Genomic DNA, 19,276 nt, shown 5'->3' with positions numbered 1-19,276 from the left:
TGTGTGTGTGTGTGTGTGTGTGTGTGTGTGTGTGTGTGTGTGTATGAGTGTGTGTTAGTTACTGAGGTGAATCCAGGGCTTCACAGATGCTAAGCAAGTGCTCTACCACTAAGCTAAATTCCTGGTCTTCTTTTTTACTTTTACATTTAGAATCAGGGTCTCACCTCATATTCAAGGTTGTTCTTGACTATCAGTGCCCCTGTCTCAGATCCCCGAGCAGCTGGCCTCACAGGTGTCCACCAGCTCTTTCCCCGGAATCTCTATCCAGGTCTACCGAGGTTCCGTCTCCTGTCTGATAAGGACCCAGAGGTGAGGGTTGGGTGCAGAGGTTGAGTCCACTCCTCAAGGATTCGTCCTGTTCCTGAAGTGGGGGCTGCTGTCATTGGGGGACCTGTGTCCTGACTACTTACCTGCTTCCCTGGGCTCATCTCAACTGTGGGGACCCGGGGGTACCATGTCCTGGGATAGGGCCTCTGTGACTGACTGCTGGATTCTTCAGGTGGGGGTAATGATGCTAACTGACTCCCAGGAATGGGCTTGAAATTGGAATTTTCTGGGCTCCATGTCCTTGGTTGTGACATGTGATGCTCCTCACAACACAGGCAACTGACTTTGCTCTGAGGATGCTGACCATGTCGCCTGGGGAGGTGGCAGCAGGTGCCAATGGGGTACACTGGTTGGAAGTGTTGGGACAGAGCGTTGTCACCAGCCTACCCCACCCAATGAGACCTAGTATTGTTTTCAGTCCTGATCTTTTGCAAAGTCCTGGGAACTGGTGGGAGGGGCTTGATTCTGACTCCTCTGGCTCCTTGGGCTTCAGTTCTCTCTGCTTACGCTAGTGCTTACCACCTGATGGAGAGGCCAAATGCTGAACAGCCATGAAGAAACTTCTAGAACCTGACCTATCCCAGACTGTGTCAGTCTATGGATTGAAAGCAGCCAGCCACACAGCATCAGTCCTTGTCTGTAAGAGTTGCTTTTGGAGGTCTCCCTCTCCCTGAGGTCTCTTTTGGCTCTGCGCGCCGCATGGTGCTCAGTGGTGACTGTGGCAGTGGGAGGGGGGGAGGGGTTCTTAGATCCCTGCCTTTGCTGAAACACTGTGCTTTGTGGAGAATCCTCGGCTCACTGCATGAAGGTGGCCACCGGCCACTGGAGCTGTGGTTATCCTTAGTGGACCATTTCCCCAGCCCCAGACAGAGACAGCTGGCCACTGGAGCTTCTGTCCTTAGGAGACCCTTTCTCCAGCCTTGGACAGGGACAGCTGGCTGGTGATACTCCATATTTTCACTTTCTCCTGTCCTCCCTGCAGGGCTCCAGAGTTGAGATGCTCAGCAGGCCCATGTCTCCTTCCTCCTTGGGTCCTGTTGGCTATGAGGCATTTCAGCAGTCCTCGGAGAACCCAGTATCCTGTCTGGGCCAGGGCACCTCCAGCCTTTGTTTTCTGGCAGAGGGTTCCTGTCAATCAAAACTAACTAATGCTTACGGTATGAGTTGAATGGCCAGCATGGGGGAAAATTGCTCTTTTCTTTAGGAAAACAAAAACAAACCCACCAAACAGCCACTTTTCTGCTCTCAGCTCTTCCCGCAGGTTCCCCGGCCTTCAGGAAGGGGTGCCTTGAATTATTCAGCCCGCAGCTCACCTCTCTGGAGACCAGAGTCTGGCGGCCACTTTAATCACTGGATAGGTTTCGAGTCAGTTATAATCAAGCCAAGTCCACGCGGGAAGGCACTGCTGCGGCTGGAAAACAAAAGCATAGCAGGCAGAGGGGAGATGAAATCGGAGAGGAGGAAGGACTGGTTTCTGCCCAGCCTGTCCTTCCTGGTGGGCGACTCTGCTTTCAGCAAGGGGCTTCATTGCATCATTCTCTGACCTTTGCTAATGTCCCTGTCCCTGTCAAGATGGTGGCATCTCTCTGCCCAGGCAGAGGCAGACTGAGCAATGATGGGACTTCTGTCTAGTGGAGGCTGGGGAAGGTGATGGTCTTTTAAGAATTTGGAGCAGGGGCTGGGGAAGATGGTGCAGCTGGTAGGTGCTTGCCATGCAAGCCAGAGGATCCGAGTTCAAGTCCCAGTGCCCCGGTAAAAAGCCAGGTGTAATAGTGTGTGTCTGTAATTCCTGGAACTGTGGGTGGAGCCCTAGAGTTTGATGACCGGTCAACTGGTCAGATCTGTGAGTTCCAGGTTAGCAATAAACCCTGTCTCAAAAGATAAAATGGAGGTGATAGAGGAAGATATTCACATAACTTCTGTCCCCCCCCCACATGTGCACATAAACACACACATACACCACATACACAGAATGTGAGGATAGAGAAAGGAGTGGGCTGTGTCCAGGGGGGGCCTCTTTCTATCTAGAGTCCACCTGGGATGGGATGTGTCCAGGGCTGGGTCTATGCAAGGAGTGAAGGACTGTTCCAGGGGCCCCAGCGGGAAAGGAACAGCAGAGGGCGAGGTGGAGTTTGCACCTGCTTGGTTTCAGAGGAGGGTGATTTTGGGTCCTCATTTATGTTCCCAAGTGCACTGCGGGAGAGCAGGGATGGGGAGGCATGCATGAAGCACCACGGAGGGATGTTTTGAGGAGTCACCCAGAGGTACAAGATGTTCCAGGTTGTTCACTGTGTTGGACAGTGTGGCACGAATGTCTGGGCACTGTACCCAGCTTTTGAAGTGTGCTTCAGGGTGTACAGAGTGGAGGGTATGTGGAGGGTCCAGGCTGTTCGTTTAGTGGATGGACTTATGGTGACAGACAAGTCCCTATCTGCAGCTGCAGGGGCACCATTATGACAGGGAAGGACAGTACAGAGGTTTCTCTATCTTGGATTCTTGCTGAGGCCATTTTAGGTTTGATTAGAATTTGATCTTTTTTGATGGGAAGTCTGTGGAAAATTACCCAACTCTATTCTAGGAACCCGAGGTCAAGATGCCCCACGTAACTTCTGTTAAACTGCTTGCTTGTGTAGCACCTCCCCGTGAGCTGCCAAGCAAAGTACGATGATGCGGTTCTTGACTTTAAAAACCCTTTTCTCTTAAACACTCAGGGCTTCCAGATACCTGAGTGTAGTCCCAGCCAGCTGGAATAAAGACTTCCAACTGGCTATAGACTTGAAGAACCAAAGTTCCTCCATTTTGTTCTCTGCCTCCATCTTGTGTCTTGTGTAAGCTATTTCCATTAAAACATTCCAGTCCTCAGAAATGGCTAGGGGCAAAAGTAACAGGGTAGCCACCTGGAAAGTACAGATGACCGTAGAATCTGTACCATAGATAACCATAGAATCTCCTTATCTGTAGGTCAGCCAGTAAGAAAATTTGACAAGCAACAGGCAAGATTTGAAAATAAAATTTGTGAAAAAAGTTCCTAGACAAGAGGCAATCAGGGTTGAACCCATCACCCCATACCCTGCTAATGTAACTTTCCTAGTTTTTGCCTTTAATGCCCTCTGCAAGGGAGGGGTACTTCCTCTTGCTGCTGCTGTTGTTGTTGCTGCTGCTGCTGCGCCAGTTGCTTTGACGAGGTCCCCGCCAGCTTGTATTGTGCACACAATAAACCTTGCTTTGGCATTTTGGTGAGTAAATCTCCCTGGTGATCTTTTGGGGTCCCCATGGACTGGGCACAACAAACTGTGTCTGAGTGGGCTCCCCATAACACCATGACAGTGTGGCCCCCATATTGTAGGAGGGTGTCAGGTTCTGCTGCAGGGGTATGACTTGTTCTTGCTGATGAGGCTTGTGGGCAGCAGGGGCCTTAGTGGTAGATCTCACGGGTGGGAGCAGACGTCAGAGTGGTAGCTGAGAGGGTGTTTGGGGGACAAAGACTTTGAATGCCGCAGGGTTAGAAAGCATATTCAAAGAAACAATTACAGAAAACTCGGTCTTAGAGGGCACAATATACAATATAAGAAAGGTCAGGTTGGGCATGGCAGTCTATCCCTTTAGTGAGACCCCGTCTCAAAAATTCATAATAATAGCAAAATAATTAAGTATGGCAAGTAAACCTTTAGTGATCTCCTCTCCCAGCAAGTCTTTTCTACTTGGCTTCTTGTTGAATCTTCCAGGTGGTAAAACACAAAACCAAACAAAACCTCATCTTTTTTTTTTTCCCATCTTCTTAGTGACTAATGTCCTCCACTCACATGACAAGAGCAACGAGAGGGGATTTCTACGAAATGACATCAACCAGGAAATATGAGTGACACTGTGATCCCCACTGTTACACACACACACACACACACACACACACACACACACACACACACGAGCGCAAGTGCGCCATGAACAGAAAGAGGACCTGAACGACTTGTACTAGAATGTTAATTAATGACCCTGTCTGAATGGTGGGATTGGGAGGCAGATGTGGCGTTTTTACAAAGTTTTGTTTTTAAAGGTGCGTTAATGCTTTAGTCAGAGAAACTAATATTTGTTTATGTGTTTGCATGCACATGTTGTGTGTGTGTGTGTGTGTGTGTGAGAGAGAGAGAGAAGGGGGGGGATATGGTGGTCAGAGGACACTTGGCCCTTTTCTCCTTCTGCCACCGGTTCTAGAAGTCATACTCAGGCCACCAGTCTTGGCTCTAGGCACCTTTACTGGCTGAACCATCTCATTGGCCCCCAAATAATAGTTTTTCAAGTCTTCTGTAGAAGTGTTTCCTCTCTCAGTGTGATGTCCCCAGAGGCTGTAAAAAGATATTTTGTCTCTTTTATTCTATGAGTCTTTTGGGAACTGCAATGTATGGTGGAGGTGGGAGACACAGCAACAGAAATAGATGTAGATACAGGAAGATGTGTCTGTCACACTAAGGAGAGGGGAAAGGCTCCCAAACAGTGTATACACGGGCTGACATTGTTCGGGACACGTGATGCGGCTCTGAGGGTAGGAAGGAAGGGGAAGGGGGGCGGGAGAAAGAGGAAAGGCAGAGGACTGATTGTGAAACTGATTCTGAAGTTGCCAGGTAGCCCAGCTGGCCTCAACCTCTTGGCAATCCTCCTGCCTCAGCCTCCCGCTGCTGGGCTTGGCCCCTTTAGCCTCCCCACTTCCCTCTTTGGGGGCCTCCTCAGCATGGAACAGTGCTGGTGACTGAGGTGCGATCCTTTCCAAATCCGGTTACCTTGTTGTTTCTGGAAATTGCAGTTGGAGCCACGAGTATCTATTTGCATAACATCAGACGGGCCTTTCTGTTTTTTTATTTGTCCCGGAAGTGTGCGTTGGTGAGCTGCAGAGCACTGCTTGCTTTTTAAAGTGATCTTTAAAGCCTTGTTTACAATGACAGCCAGCGCTAGGCAATTGTCAGGTCGCAACCCCGAGAACAATTACTAGATCCCTGTAAATTTCTTGGCCTCCTTTTCTTGCCAATTCCGGCAGATGACCTCTATAAACATCCCAAACGAGCAATGATTGGGGTCAGGGAGGGCTAATGCGATTTCCCCAAACGACACTTGATTGTTTAAAATAAAGTAACTAAGAGAGAGTGTGCTTAATAGGAAAGTCTTCCGAACAACTCAAAGTTAAAGAGCCTTTTCTCTCTTCAGAAGGCTAATTGTGGGAAAAATCCTCAGGATTTTTTTTTTTTAAGACTAGATTAATGGAAGCCTGGCTTTTCCGTCTGCCGGCTACGAGCTAATTTATTTAATCATTCCTCTGTTGTCGGACAGTTCAATTATTTCCGCTCTTCTCCAGGTATAAATAACAGGGCACCTTCTGGAACTTGCTGGCACTTTACATACTTCCCTGGGACACCCGAGGGTCAGACTGTGTCTCGGGCTCATCCACCTAGAAGCCGTGGGTGGCGTGAGGACAACGGTAGTCATGAAGGGGGCTTTGCACTAAAATTGCAGTCTTACTTAACACAGCATGAGATTTTTTTTGGCTTTTGGGGGATAGGGGGAGGATAACAGGACCGCACGTTTTCCAGAGTAGACTCTGTAGATAATGGGTGCCCATAGGAGTGTCTGAGCAGGGAAGGTGCTCTAGCATCCGCGCCTGGCGTCTGGGTGGAGTCTGGGTTGGTGGTGATCATTCACATAGAGCGCGGTTGCAGAACTCCGGCGTCACCCAGACCTTTCTGGTACCTTCTGCAGGAGCAGGGATGCCCAGCAAAGATGGAAGATCCTCTGCCTGCTTTTTCCTTTCTCTCCCCCGCCCCTCCCTTACTCCCATAGGGGCAGAGCCGGGAGAGGATTTAGGAGGTGGAGCACAATCTGCAGGTTGGCCGACAAAACCAGACGCCTGGGACTTTGATTTTTTCAGGCTTGATTCCTTTGTTTGTTTCACAAGGCTACTGGAACCTTCACTGCCTTCTGAGAGATGGACATGAGGTGATGAGTATGTGCAGTAGAGCCAGTGCTGGTCTGAGAAGCAGGGTCATGGGTTCAGCTTTTCTGTGGTCTTGAGGAGTTGGAGTGAGAGAACCCACATGCACCTCCCTAGCTCTTCAGGAACACACCTCACTAGGTCACTGCTACAGTCTCACCATTGCTTCCTGACTGGCTGACCCGTGTCACCTCATCATTTGCTGATCATTTCCAGAGAGGAGTCAGGAGCTCATCGGTGTTAGGGGACAAGTTAGGTCACATAGCCAGGAAAGACTGGGGCTTGCCTCCTTCCAGAGTTTTGCTGGTTCCCAGGAAGGAGATTGCAGATGGGATGGGGCAGGGAGGCTCATCCTGGAAGTCACAGATGGTTTTCCGGCTGCTTGTAGGGTCTGGAGACTGTTCTAGTCACTGTTGGTGGAATGGAGCTAACACGTCTAATAATACATCATAGGTGTAGACCATCTCACACCCCCAGGTGAAGGACATCCCTTGGCCCGGTGGGCAGATGCCTCACCACCCCCTGGCCATGCTTTGAATTTTAATCACCAGAGCTAGACTGGTTCCTGCTGATCTTACAGGGAGGCCCAGCCTCCGGAATTGCAGTCAGATGTCTTTTCCGGAAGCTCTTTCTTCCCAATTCCTCTGACATACCAATGACCCCTTCACCCCCGGCCCACGGCTGGGGAGGTTTGCTCAAATTAAGAATTTGATCCATTCCTTCAGTCCCCCTCCAGGGGTTCCGGAGAGCAGAGGAAACACTGCCTTGTCTAACGTGCAGGTGCAGTCTGCATTTGGAAGGAGATCTTGACAAGCGCCAGGAAAAAAAAAAAAATTCCCCAGATGACCCCCAGTTCTTGGAGAGAAATACTAACCTGGAAATGCTGAAGGACCTGCCACCCCCAGAAGCTCAAAGCCTGCCTACCTGAGGGTCAATGACAAAAGGAAGGGCACACGTATGGATGAAGGTACATACATGTGCACACCCATGCCCGCACGTGTGCACACCCCTGTGTGTATCAGGGGAGGCTCTCTGTAGGGAGGGGCAGGGATAACACCCAGTCTGGAGGTCTGGTGTGCTGAGTGACCTTGGGGCCACCTTCACAAGGACAGCCTGCTGGCTCTTCTGGGCTCCGGGGTCTGTCCCCTCCCTGTCTTGCCTTGCAAACCTTGCAGGAGGTTTTGCAGAGAAGAAGGGCTGGCGGTGAGGAGTGAAGCGAGGGGCAGCTTTGTCCCGGCTTTGAATGAACGCTGTTATTGGATATTCGATATGTGAGGTTTACAATTTTAGATTGTGTTTATATTCGTTTTTGTGTGTGCCTTTATGTGCATACATGCATGCATATTGGTACATCTGTGGAGGTCAGAGGACACTTGTGGGAGAAGGTTCTCGTTTTCTAGTGTGTGGGTCCTGGGCGTCAAACGCAGGTCTTCAAGCTTGTGTCTTTACCTGCTGAGTCATCTCTCCTCCTTGTCCTCTTCTTCTTCCTCTTTCCTTTGAGTTCTGGGTTCACAGGCGTGCACCCCCTATGCCTATACATCTTGTCTCATTATGGTTTTCATTTCTCACTAGAGAGAGCTAAGTGTTGCTTCTGCTTAGGGACAATAGTTTTTTATTTTATTTTAAAATAAAATTCATTCCTCTATCATACTTTATTAGACAGACATTTGAGTACAGTTTTTGCCCTGGAGAGTTCATAGCTAGGGCTGAGAACATAGCTAAGTGCTCAGAGCCCTTGCCTAACATGAACAAGGCCTGAGTTTGATCCTCAACATTATAGACAAAACAAAACAAAACACCAGTTCACTGCTTAGTGAATATAAAACAAAGTAAAACGAACAAACAAAAAGAAAAAAGAAAGCAAGAAAGAGCATGGTAGCTGCTACAATAAAAACTTCACCCAGGGTTTAGAGAGCACAATGGCAGGAGATACAGGGAGGTGTGGGCATTTGGAAAGGGTATTGACAATGGGGTAGGAGCTTGTCTGATGGGGAAGGCTATCATATGAGCAGATCAGTGTTTAGTAAGACTAGACTAGAGGAAGCAGAGTCCAGGAAGAGCAGAAATGGACTGCGGTAAGGCTCGAGCAGTCAGCGCTGGCTCCTTGGGAGGGGACACAGATGCCATGCTCGGGAGTTTGAATGCCATCATAGAAGTGACAAGAGGCCCTGAGGGTTTTTTCTCTGGAAGAGAGACATGGCAGATTGACCTGGCTTGCGTTTATTTGTGTGCACACCATGTCCTGCTGCCTCCCACATTGTGTTCATCTGTCTCCCTGGCACATACCAGCTTTGACAGCATGTGGACTGGATGGAGAGTCAGGTTCCTGGGCTGCCGGGCACTGGCCAGCATGGGCCGAAAATGTGGTGTGGTTATGGACACATGGATTCCGGAGGCCAGGAAAGTGTCCTTCTATAAAAGATGGTCTTGGACATGGAACTCTCTAGAGGTCCAGGCTTCACATGGGATCCTCACAGGCAACCCCTATGGGCACTTGTTGCTTCATTCCTGGATTTCTTAGGGATGCGATGGCCTGCCCCAACAGTGACTCTGCCCGGCACTGTCTGCTCTGGAGCAGCCTTGATGGGAGTGAGCACCGTTCCTCTTCTCTCAGTTTTGATGAAGTTGGGTAGGGAACATGTGTAAACATGGGGACCTGTGCTTGGATCTCCATCACCCGTGTAATAAGCCCCAATGCTGTGGGAGACAGAGAACAAAGGATCACGAGGGCTCGGCTGCCAAACTAGTTCCAGGGTCAATGAGACACACGACATACACATACACACACACACACACACACACACACACACACACACACACACATACACACACACACACAGCCTTTTCTAAATCTCTTGTGCAAAAAATCTTCTACCAACCAATAAGGTCCTTTCCCTTGATTGTGAATTTGATTGATTTTCCCTCTGTCAAAATCCCTCCGGCATTGCCAGCTGCCTAATGGTCACCGAAGGGTCACAAGGGGTTCCTGTTGTCAGTGTGATGCCCATGCTCTCAGTCACGCCACAAAAGCAGGATTCTGCCCATTGCAGTGTGAGCTGGCTCTCTTGAGGTCCACCAGGGCCTGTGCTGGGTGCTTTCCTTTAAGGTCCAGTTCACAGGGAAGCCACTGAGGTCCTGAAGCTGGGGAGTAACTGGGAGCAGCATTAGCAATGGGTGATGCTTTGCACAAAGGCCATGGTCCCCAAGAGTCACACCGAAGCTTGGCCCACAACCCCCACTGTGGGTTCCCATTGTGGGTCTTAAAGGGCCCTTTGCTGATGGCCCCACCCCAGCCACTGGAGACATATTTCAGCGTGAGGCTCCCTCTGACGATGCAGGGACATCTGGATGACTGCCTGCTGCTCTGTCTACACAGGGATGAGTGCAGGGTAGGAGGTGTGATGATGGACAGATGGCAGTGGAGTTCGATCTGGAGCCAGAGTGCAGGGTTAAAAGCCTGAGATGATAATCAGGCTTCTGTCCTGAGCCACAGACACCTCACCAGGGCTAGGAGGGGGACACTAATGTCTCCTTTCTGGCCCCAAAGGAGCAACTCCATTGTTTCTACACACGTGGGCTCAACGAACCCTTGTCTCCATCTTCGGAATTAGTCTTCTCCTTCCTTCTCTTCCCCCTTTCCTTTCAGTATGGAAATAGGCTTACTACTTATCTGAATGTAGAAATCCAGGTGGTTTGTACAAAGAAATCAGACCATACAGAAGCTTAAAAACAAGTATTAAGTAGTCCCTGACTCCCATGGTACAGAAAAAGCCCCCAGGATCATTGGTGGGAACCCGCAGTCCTTTTGTGGCTGCAGGAGGAACCCAGGTTTGAAGTCCAACTCCCGCCCAGGCAGCCCACATTCCTGCCTGCAGCACACCCCTCCCTCATCGGGCTGTGATCTCCCAGCCACCCTATGGGCTGCAGTGACATCTCTGGGCTCTACTGGTGTTGATTGCTTCTTTAGTTCTTACTAATATGTTTTCCCCCTCTGGAGCACAGATGAACACCTCTGGCCACTGGGTATGGCCACTTCCATGCTGTCCAGCCTCTCTGCCCCATCCCTGGAGAGAGGATCCAAACTCTAGATGGATGGAGAGAGGTTCAGCATCCTCTGAGTAGAGTGTGTGTGAGGGGGTGAAGATGAACACATTCACCTGCGCAGGAGGTCAGTACCTTGCTGGGGGGACCCCGAGAGGCACACCCCGTCCATGACCAGGTGCAGTAACAGCTGTGGATTCCAGAGCTGAATTTGGCCATGGGAGCCTAGGACCTTGGTGTTTAATGGCTGTCTACCTTGGGGAAGTGCCCCTAACTCTGTAAGTCTATGTCCTCATCCTTCATGGGGAAGGGACACAACACTTTGACAGCATGATGATGGGGACTGAGCAAAGCTGCCTACTATGTGCCTGGCTCATAGTAGGTGCTTCATTAAGTTTATCTCCTATCTGCAAAGATCATCTGTGAGGTCTCTGGCTTCCCATCTTAACTAAGAGCTTCCAACCTTTCAGAAATGACCAAGTTTCCAGTTGCTAAAACTGCACACGATTAGGCAGATTTTTCTCCCTTCTCTGAATTTCTATGTTCTAATCCCTGAAATGGAGAAAACATCACCTATGCCCCTGTGCTATCTGAAAATGAACCAAGACAACCCAGTGAAGGCCTCCACCGTTCACCTGGCTGTTCCACGCTTTGTGAGTGGCAGCCTTCTCTGAGGGTGAGAATATGACCTCCAGGAAGCCTGGCAGGCCCTGGAGGACCCCTGATGGGGATATACCTTCCTGGAAAACACTACCAAATTCTGAGCCTGGCATTTCGAAGCCCCTCTGGCACGCCCCGAAGCAATTTGAAAGGCTCATTTAGGAAGGAAGTTCCCTTTGCTATGTCTCTTTTTCAGCTCATTTTGGTTTGATTTCCCGACTTGCCGCTAACCATGCACGGTACCTGCCTCTGTGATCTCTACATTAGCTGCAGCTCAGTGTTGGGAAAGGCAGCAATCACTGGTACGTTTTTTTTCTTTCTAGCAATGCAAATAGATTTTTACAAATATTTATTTTTGTTATTCTGTTTTTATTATTTTTAATTACGTGTGTGTGTGTGTGTGTGTGTGTGTGTGTGTGTGCCTGTGTGTGGGTACATGCACAAGAGTAACAGGTGCCTGACAAGGCCTGAAGGGAGCATCTGATTTCCCTGAAGTTGGAATTACAGGCCAGTGTGAGCTGTCTAACACAGGTGTTGGGACTGAACTCAAATGTTCTGGAAGAACAGCAAGTGCTCTTAACCATTGAGTTATCTCCAGCTGAAAATAGAGGTTTTTTTTCCTATTCTTTGGGACACTGTGCAATCTATTGTTCTTCCTGGGACCAATGGAATTAGAGGAGACTTCAGGGGTGTCTTGGAGCCTCTGGACTCCTAGGCTATCATGGATGCACTTGATGGGTGAGGTTGACATCTGCTACTCTGTCTGCTTTGAGACGTGATCTACACTTCATACAGAATAAAACTGAACCCTTTCACCCAGTCCCTTCTCAGCCTTTGCCCACACGCCCACATGCCATCCCTGGTGTGGGAAGTCCGTCTGCGTATGCGTTGCTTTTGTTGGTTAATAAATAAAGCTGTTTCAGTCAGTGACTTAGCAGAATAGGGCAAGGTGGGAATTCCAAGCAGATAGAGGAAAGATGTCGGAGTCAGAGAGAAGCCATGTATCCACCGCACGAGACAGACACCCCTGTCCTGGAGCTTGCTGGAACTTTGCCGGTAGGTCCCAGCCTAGTGGTAATGCACAGATTAATGGAGCTGGGTTAGTTTAGGATATAAGAGCTAGCTAAAGATACACTTAAGCTATTAGCCAAACAGTATTGCAAATAACACAGTTTCTGTGTGATTATTTTGGGACTGAGCAGCCAGGATACAAACAAGTAGTCTCTGACAACACATCCCCACTGTGTTATAATTCTACAGCTTGCCCCTTTTGGGGGGGGGTAATGATTGTTATTATAATGCTCTTTATTATAGACATTATTAATAAATAGTTAATATTACTTTGTTTCATCAATGAAGAGGCTTCTCCTAACCCTTTATTGCAACATGCTTTCCCAGCTCTCTCTGCTCATCATGGCTTATTTTCTCTCCTAGTACTTACTGCTGCTGCAATTTCATCATCAGTGGATCTATTATCTGTATTCTAGATGCTGAGGTTTTCTTTTCTTTTTTTAAGTATTTTTTGAGACTTATTTCTCTCTCTGTGTGTGTGTGTGTGTGTGTGTGTGTGTGTGTGTGCATATGCCACAAGAGTGCAGTACCTTCAGAGGCCAGAAGAGGGCATCAGGTCTTCGTGGAGCTGAAGTTACAGGAGATTGCAAGCTGCTCAATATAGGTGTCCTTTGAAAAATCAGAAGCCCTCTGAATTGCTGAGCTATCTCTCTAACTCCCTTTATTACCACTACCACTATTATTATTATTTTATTATGATTTGGGCATTGCTGACAGTGGAGCCCAGAGTTTTGTATATGTTCGGTAAGTGCTTTACCCATGGGCCATACCACCAGCCCTAAACCCTAAGACCTTTGGATATAGGAATGGTACCTATATTATGTTTTTACCCTCCCACCCTGGCATCAGAGGGCTGTGTTCCAGCCCAGTTATCTAAATGGTATTGTAGAACATGCGTCATTGCCTTCCATCTGGCTCTGTGGAGGAGCCTGGGACTCCTGGGGCCTGAGCTGCCTGGGCCAAAGTGAGAAATGCCTATGCCCTAGGGCTTTCTCAGCTCCCCTACTCAATCCCCCACTCTGGAAAGATGGGGAGGCAGGAGGTGACTTCTCCTTTGCTCTGGATGAAACACAAGGGTTATCCTGTAAGCCTGACTTGACAGCAATAAGCAGGAACAGGACATGGGTGTGAGCTCCCTCCCTTCCCTTCCCACCCACTGATCTTAGAGGCCATGACCTTTGCAGGAGCAGGTCTTGGAACTTGCAGCTCTGCCTTCTCTTGCTCACATTTATACAATGAGGTCTCACCTTCATTGAGGGCAGCTGCCCTAGTCACTGCACTGTGTGGATTAGCCCATTCACTCCTCCTGGTGACCCTCAGAGCTAGGTATAAAGAGTATCTCTAGTCACCGATGAGCAAACCAAAACACAGACCTATAAGGCACACTGCCAGTTGAGGGTAGGGTTGGGATTTGAACCCAGGTAGCTCTGGCTGTGGAGTCCTTGGCCTTACCTCTGTTAGAGCCAGAGGAGCAAGGAACTAGCTCTCTTGGAGTGGTTCAAATCCAGGACTCCTTTCCTGGACTCAAGCAGGATTTGGATTCCATGAGCCTGGTCTGGATTCCAATCTTGCCTCCCACTGACCATTTAGCTGCTGACTCCAAAACCCTGCTGGACTCAGAGACCTGGAAGCCAGAACACCTGCCCAGACAAAAGGTACTGGGGAAACCATAGGGCCACCATATTCCCTGTAGCCACCCTTTGTTCCTTGGATCTTTCTAGAAAGACCCGGAGGCCGTGATACCAGACTTTCTGATTTTCTGGGGGCTAAGGAGAGGCAGTTGATGACAGTGGCTTATTTAAGAGACACCAGAATGGCAGCTCCCAGGGTCTAGGCTTCCAGACTTGCAGCACCTGCTTGTTCAAGAGTTTGGAGGCTGCCAGTTGCAGGGGAGGCTTGTAGGTATGTATCTCAAAACAAACTCTTTAGTACTGCCAACCCTCCTCTGCACCAAGCCCCACCTCTGGTCCTTGCCCCTGGTGGCTCAAAACACCTGGCAGTACCTTGCCATGGAAAGGACTTGGAGCTAGAACACCTGAAGACTTTGGCTCTTTCAGCTGCTTGGCAGCTGACTCAGGGCAAGCTGTCCCCGCCTCTCTGCAGCCCCGCCTCTCTGCAGCCCCGCCTCTCCACCTCTCAAATGTCTTCCTTTTCAGAGGGCTGTGGTGAGGAAGGAGTCTATGTTCCAAAGTAAGTCAGAGCTTCCCGAAGTTTCCCACCAAAGCAAAACCCGACTGCAGAAGAGGGTAAACAGGTGCTCTGGGGGCTTGGGGGTGTAGCTTAAAACAGCCCGCCACAAGCAGGGCGTTTATTTGATGTCTTTGCTGCAGCTTAAAAATTCATGGGAATTTTGCATTCAGCTCCATAATGCATCCGCGTTGCTCCTTTCAACGCGAAGACAGTGTTTCAAGTTGCTCACCATCGGGTAATCTTAATGCCAGCAGGGCCAGCCATGGTTGTCATGTGGCTCATATATTCTCTGGCGCACCGATGGGAGTTCCCAGGGCTGTGTGTATCCAGTTTAAGTACAGCATTCTGGAAAGAGCAAAACACACTACATAAAGGTCAGGAGGTTTGTGTGTGAGCCTTGGCAGTAATGGGAGCACATCCACCAGACAGCAAGATGTATGGAGGAAAGGAAGAGGGGTAGGTACTTGGAAATGGGGAGGCAGCAGGGCTGGGAGTGGGGTGTGGGGAATGTGAGGAGTGAGTTTAAGCAGCGACCAAAATTCTAGAATGCAATTTTGAAGGCAGCTTCTCTTCTACTGGGTGTCACAGAGTTCCTGTGAGCCAGTGTGCTAATTCCTTGGACTCAGGTTGGCCCCCACCACCGTTTGTGGGCTTTTCTCTCCCTAGCCAGGTTCCTCCAGCTCAGAGTTCTCCTTGCTGTTTCTGAGGCTCTTCTGAGCCACCAACGCTGGCTGGGAGTTTTTGCAAGCATCCTCCAGTGCTAGGATTTCTAGACGGGGCTCCATTGGGACCTGAGCTGTAGGCACAAACCTTTGTCATCCTCTTTCTGCTCTTCTTAAGTATCTTTTTAAAATTGCAAAGCTTCCGTGCAGAAACACGAGCTCTCCATGATATTACCAAATGTCTGAGAGCAAATATTTCCCAAGAACTGTGGGGGCGCGAGCAAACACCCTCTTTTCTTCCTCTGTTATTCCTGGGCAGAAGCAGATAATGAGTTACCTTTTCCACAATCAGCGTTCGCTGGATTTTTGGCTACATTATTCGGAGCAAATATAAACAGGGTGAGTTAAAGGCATGGATTATTGCAAAATAAAATTGGGATACATGAAGCTTAAAAGTCTTAATTTTAAACCACTCCTCACAATAGGCCAGAAACTTGATCCTCTGTAATTCTTTGCAAACAGCGTTTCCATTTTATTATTGAATGTGTCTTCTCTCGGCCTGGGATGAGATTTGACTCATGTTTTCGCATAAATATAATAAAAGATGTTTCCTAGTGAATATAGATTTAGGAAATAGTGTTTACTTCTTTCTCTCAATTCAAAAGACTGCAAGCTGTATTTTTTTGTTTCAGTAATTTTTTTTAAACACAAAGACCGTGTATTGTTTCTTTTCATAGAGATCACAAGCCATTCAGGGGAGAGTTGCGGGTTTGTTTTTGTTTTTTGTTTTTTGTATTTCTCTCTAGGGAGTAAGGACTACACTGTCAATCTATCAGTTAGCAAACAAGGCTCCCCGATGCCTGACATGGTTGGCAGGTGACCGAGGTACTGCTCAGGCTCAGGACAGCAGCCAGTCAGTCTCTCCTGGGCAGGGTCCTATAAGAGCCCCAAGGATGGGGTTGAGCCAAAGTTGGAGGCTGGCAGGCTTCTATGGATCCTTTTGGTGTTTATCTAGCTCTTCCAGACATTCGCAGAGATAATTGTCAGGGGCAGATGTGACTCAGTGGCTGCCTCCGCTGCTTTTCTGTTGTGTTGGAATACCAGCACAGGAGCGACTTCAAGGAGAAAGGGCTTCTTTCAGTTTGGAGTCCAGGTCATGGAAGTCACAGTGGAGGATGCTTGAGGGTGCTGGCCTCATTGCATGTGTAGTCAAGAAGCAGAGAGCAGGGCCACCTTGTGCTCAGCCAGCTTTCACCTTTTTATGTAGTCCAGGACTCCGCCCTAAGGAATGGTGCCACCCACAGTGGGCATCGTTCCACCCGAACCAACCTAAGCCCTCAGGGCATGCTCAGAAGTCTGTCTCCTTGGTGACTCTAGATTCTATCACAGCCAGCTCTGGATGCACACTGGCCCTTTTGCAGCAGGATATAAAGAAACAGTGAAGGGCCAGGCCAAATCTTTCTGTCTCTCCTGGGCATGAGGTGTTGCTTCTTTGAGCCTCAGTTTCCCCATCTGCAGAATGGGATACTAGGACTTACTTTGGGACTGGTATAAATGTGTGCCAGAGGAAAGAGAAATGCATACATAAGAAACCTTTGGATATGTATGCATATATAAAACACCTAGCCAGCTTGAAGGTTCAGGGAGTGACATTCAGGTTTGGTGGGACTGGGCTCACTCTTGGTCTGCCTTGCATTAGCTCCAGTTCTGAATGTCTTTTGTCTGGGGAGTAGTGCTGAGGTTCAAACCCAGGTCTTCACATGCGTGCAATTGTCCTACCACTGAGCTACCCTCAAGTCCTCCAAATGTCACGATTGTAGCTAAAAGCTCTCAGAAAAGATTATTTTCAGCCCAAATAAGATTACTCAAATATCCAATATTTGTGTTTTGAATTTCACCAAATTCATTTTTTTTGTCCACAGTCAGTCATTTGTGCCACTTTTTCTGGCTTCCCTTTGTGTCAGGGCTGTTTTTGTCAGTGGCCCTCCCATATCACTTTTCCCTTTTAGAATACTCTCCCTGGGCCGCGCCGTGACCGCTGCTGCCGGCACCTGCTCTGCCATGATGATCCACGGCTTCCAGAGCAGCCACCAGGACTTCTCCTTTGGGCCCTGGAAGCTGACGGCCTCCAAGACCCACATCATGAAGTCTGCGGATGTGGAGAAGTTAGCTGATGAACTGCATATGCCTTTCCTTCCTGAAATGATGTTTGGAGACAATGTTCTAAGGATCCAGCATGGCTCTGGCTTTGGAATTGAGTTCAATGTACAGATGCATTAAGATGTGCAAACAAACAACTACCAAGGCTTGCTTAAAGTAGCTTGTGCGGAAGAGTGGCAGGAAAGTTGGACCGAGGGTGAACGCTCCAAAGAAGTTATTAAACCTTATGATTGGACCTACACAACAGATTATAAAGGAATGTTACTTGGAGAATCTCTTAAGTTAAAGGTTGTGCCCACAACAGATCACATAGATACAGAGAAATTGAAAGCTAGAGAGCAGATTAAATTTTTTAAAGAAGTTCTCTTGTTTGAAGATGAATTACATGATCATGGAGTTTCCAGCCTGACTGTGAAAATTAGAGTAATGCCTTCCAGCTTTTTTTCTGCTGTTGCGGTTTTTCTTGAGAATTGATGGGGTGCTTATCAGAATGAATGACACAAGGCTTTACCATGAGGCTGACAAGACCTACATGTTACGAGAATATACATCACGAGAGAGCAAAATTGCTAATTTAATGCATGTTCCACCTTCCCTCTTCACGGAACCTAACGAAATATCACAATATTTACCAATCAAGGAAGCAGTTTATGAGAAGCTAATATTCCTAGAAAGAATTGATCCTAACCCTGCGGACTCACAAAATACGCCCTCGGAATAGAATGCAGTACAGCATACTCCATGTGGAACCTGACTGGGCACCTTGGCTATTGTAGGTATATTTTTATGATGAGAATTAATTTCCTTGCATATGGTCAGATTTTCTGTAGCCTTAAAGGGAAATAAAAGAGCACTGCAGGCAGGTTCCACTGGAAAAAAAAAACAAAAACAAAAAACAAAAAAACAACTCTTCCTGCAATACACGACGACTGCCACCAGGTGGCAATAGAGTCCCGGTCCTCTCCAGGGAGCTGGGAAACAGTCGAAAATGGATTTCTATTTATTAAACCAGTTCAATGAGATTAACCTACTTACCACCCCAACTTTAAGCATGGCAAGCGTCGCCGCAGCTAATGAGACAAAATACAAAGTGTTTGGTACACTCAATTATCTCTTCTTAAGTAATCCCTAAAGAACGGCTAATCCGTGCTCATTCCCCAGGGAAGGCTTCCCCTACTCCGTCTCTCCGCTCCCCAGAGCTTCCTTCTGCTCCAACGCACAGGCGCTCGTTCAGGCCCGCTTGCGGTGCCTGTGCTCCGTGGAAGCCCTAAACTGGGGATGTTCTCAGCCAGAGAGGAGAAAGGTGGCATTCGGGAAACAGAGAGGGGTCACAGACCTAAAAGGCAGGGTAATGAGGATACATGGACCCTTGGACCAGGCTGAGGAAGAACTGGGAGGAGGGATTGGGGAATCTGAAGGCTTGGGGCTCAACTTAAAGAGGTCACAGTTGCAACAGTTACTAGGAGTCATGTGACCTGGCATTAGCAAGTCTTTCTATTCTTTAAGATATGCATAAGATGTATGTGCATACATATGCCCTGACTTTAAAATTCTGGACCAGATTTGGCTTTGGCTGAATGTGAGGCTGTGGAAGATGGGCAGGCAGGAAGGGGCTTAGCGGATAGGCAGGAAAGGGGGCTGTGTCCACTAACTGTGGGAGCCACGAGGAGGGGGCCCCAGCTCTTGACAGATAAATCGCTCAGTCATCATTCTTTCCTGCGGTCCAGAGAGCTCTGTACTGAGTGTTAACAACCCCACCTCCGTAGATTGCTGTGCTGCCCAACTGGGGAGACAGCCGCAGCGCTGAGTGACGGGAGAGTTTGGTTGTGGGCTGGAGAGTGTCGGAAGGGACCGGTTCTCAGTTCCCCTGAGGTGTGAGTCAGACAGGTCTTCCCTCAGGAAGTGGTGGTGTTTGGCCTGTGGTCTGAAGATTAATCATAGTTTAACTTGCCCACTTGCCAGGCCGTCCATTCCTTTTCTAGAGGTCACCTGGACGCCCGGTGGGGGTGGGGCTAGCTCAGACAAGGTCACGAGCCAGAGAAGGAGTTATTATCTGTCAGGATGGAGTCCCGAGGGGTCAAGGTCGGAGGCTCTCCTTCTGTGGGATGCATAGGTGCAGAGACGTGTCTCTTGTCCCAAACCGGGCCGTGTGTAGGAGCTGCAGCAGTGACAGTTTGCCCAGGCCGGG

General features: G+C 48.8%; 1 pseudogene; it reads left to right on the top strand.

Annotated features, from left to right (window-relative positions):
• The first annotated feature begins 16,959 nt into the window (after positions 1–16,959).
• LOC101998686 lies at positions 16,960–17,952 on the top strand (annotated as a pseudogene).
• Positions 17,953–19,276: the final 1,324 nt, after the last annotated feature.

The sequence above is a fragment of the Microtus ochrogaster genome, chromosome 10 (assembly GCF_000317375.1).
Source record: "Microtus ochrogaster isolate Prairie Vole_2 chromosome 10, MicOch1.0, whole genome shotgun sequence".
Lineage (NCBI taxonomy): Eukaryota > Metazoa > Chordata > Mammalia > Rodentia > Cricetidae > Microtus > Microtus ochrogaster.
This window is presented reverse-complemented; position numbering and strand designations above follow the sequence as displayed.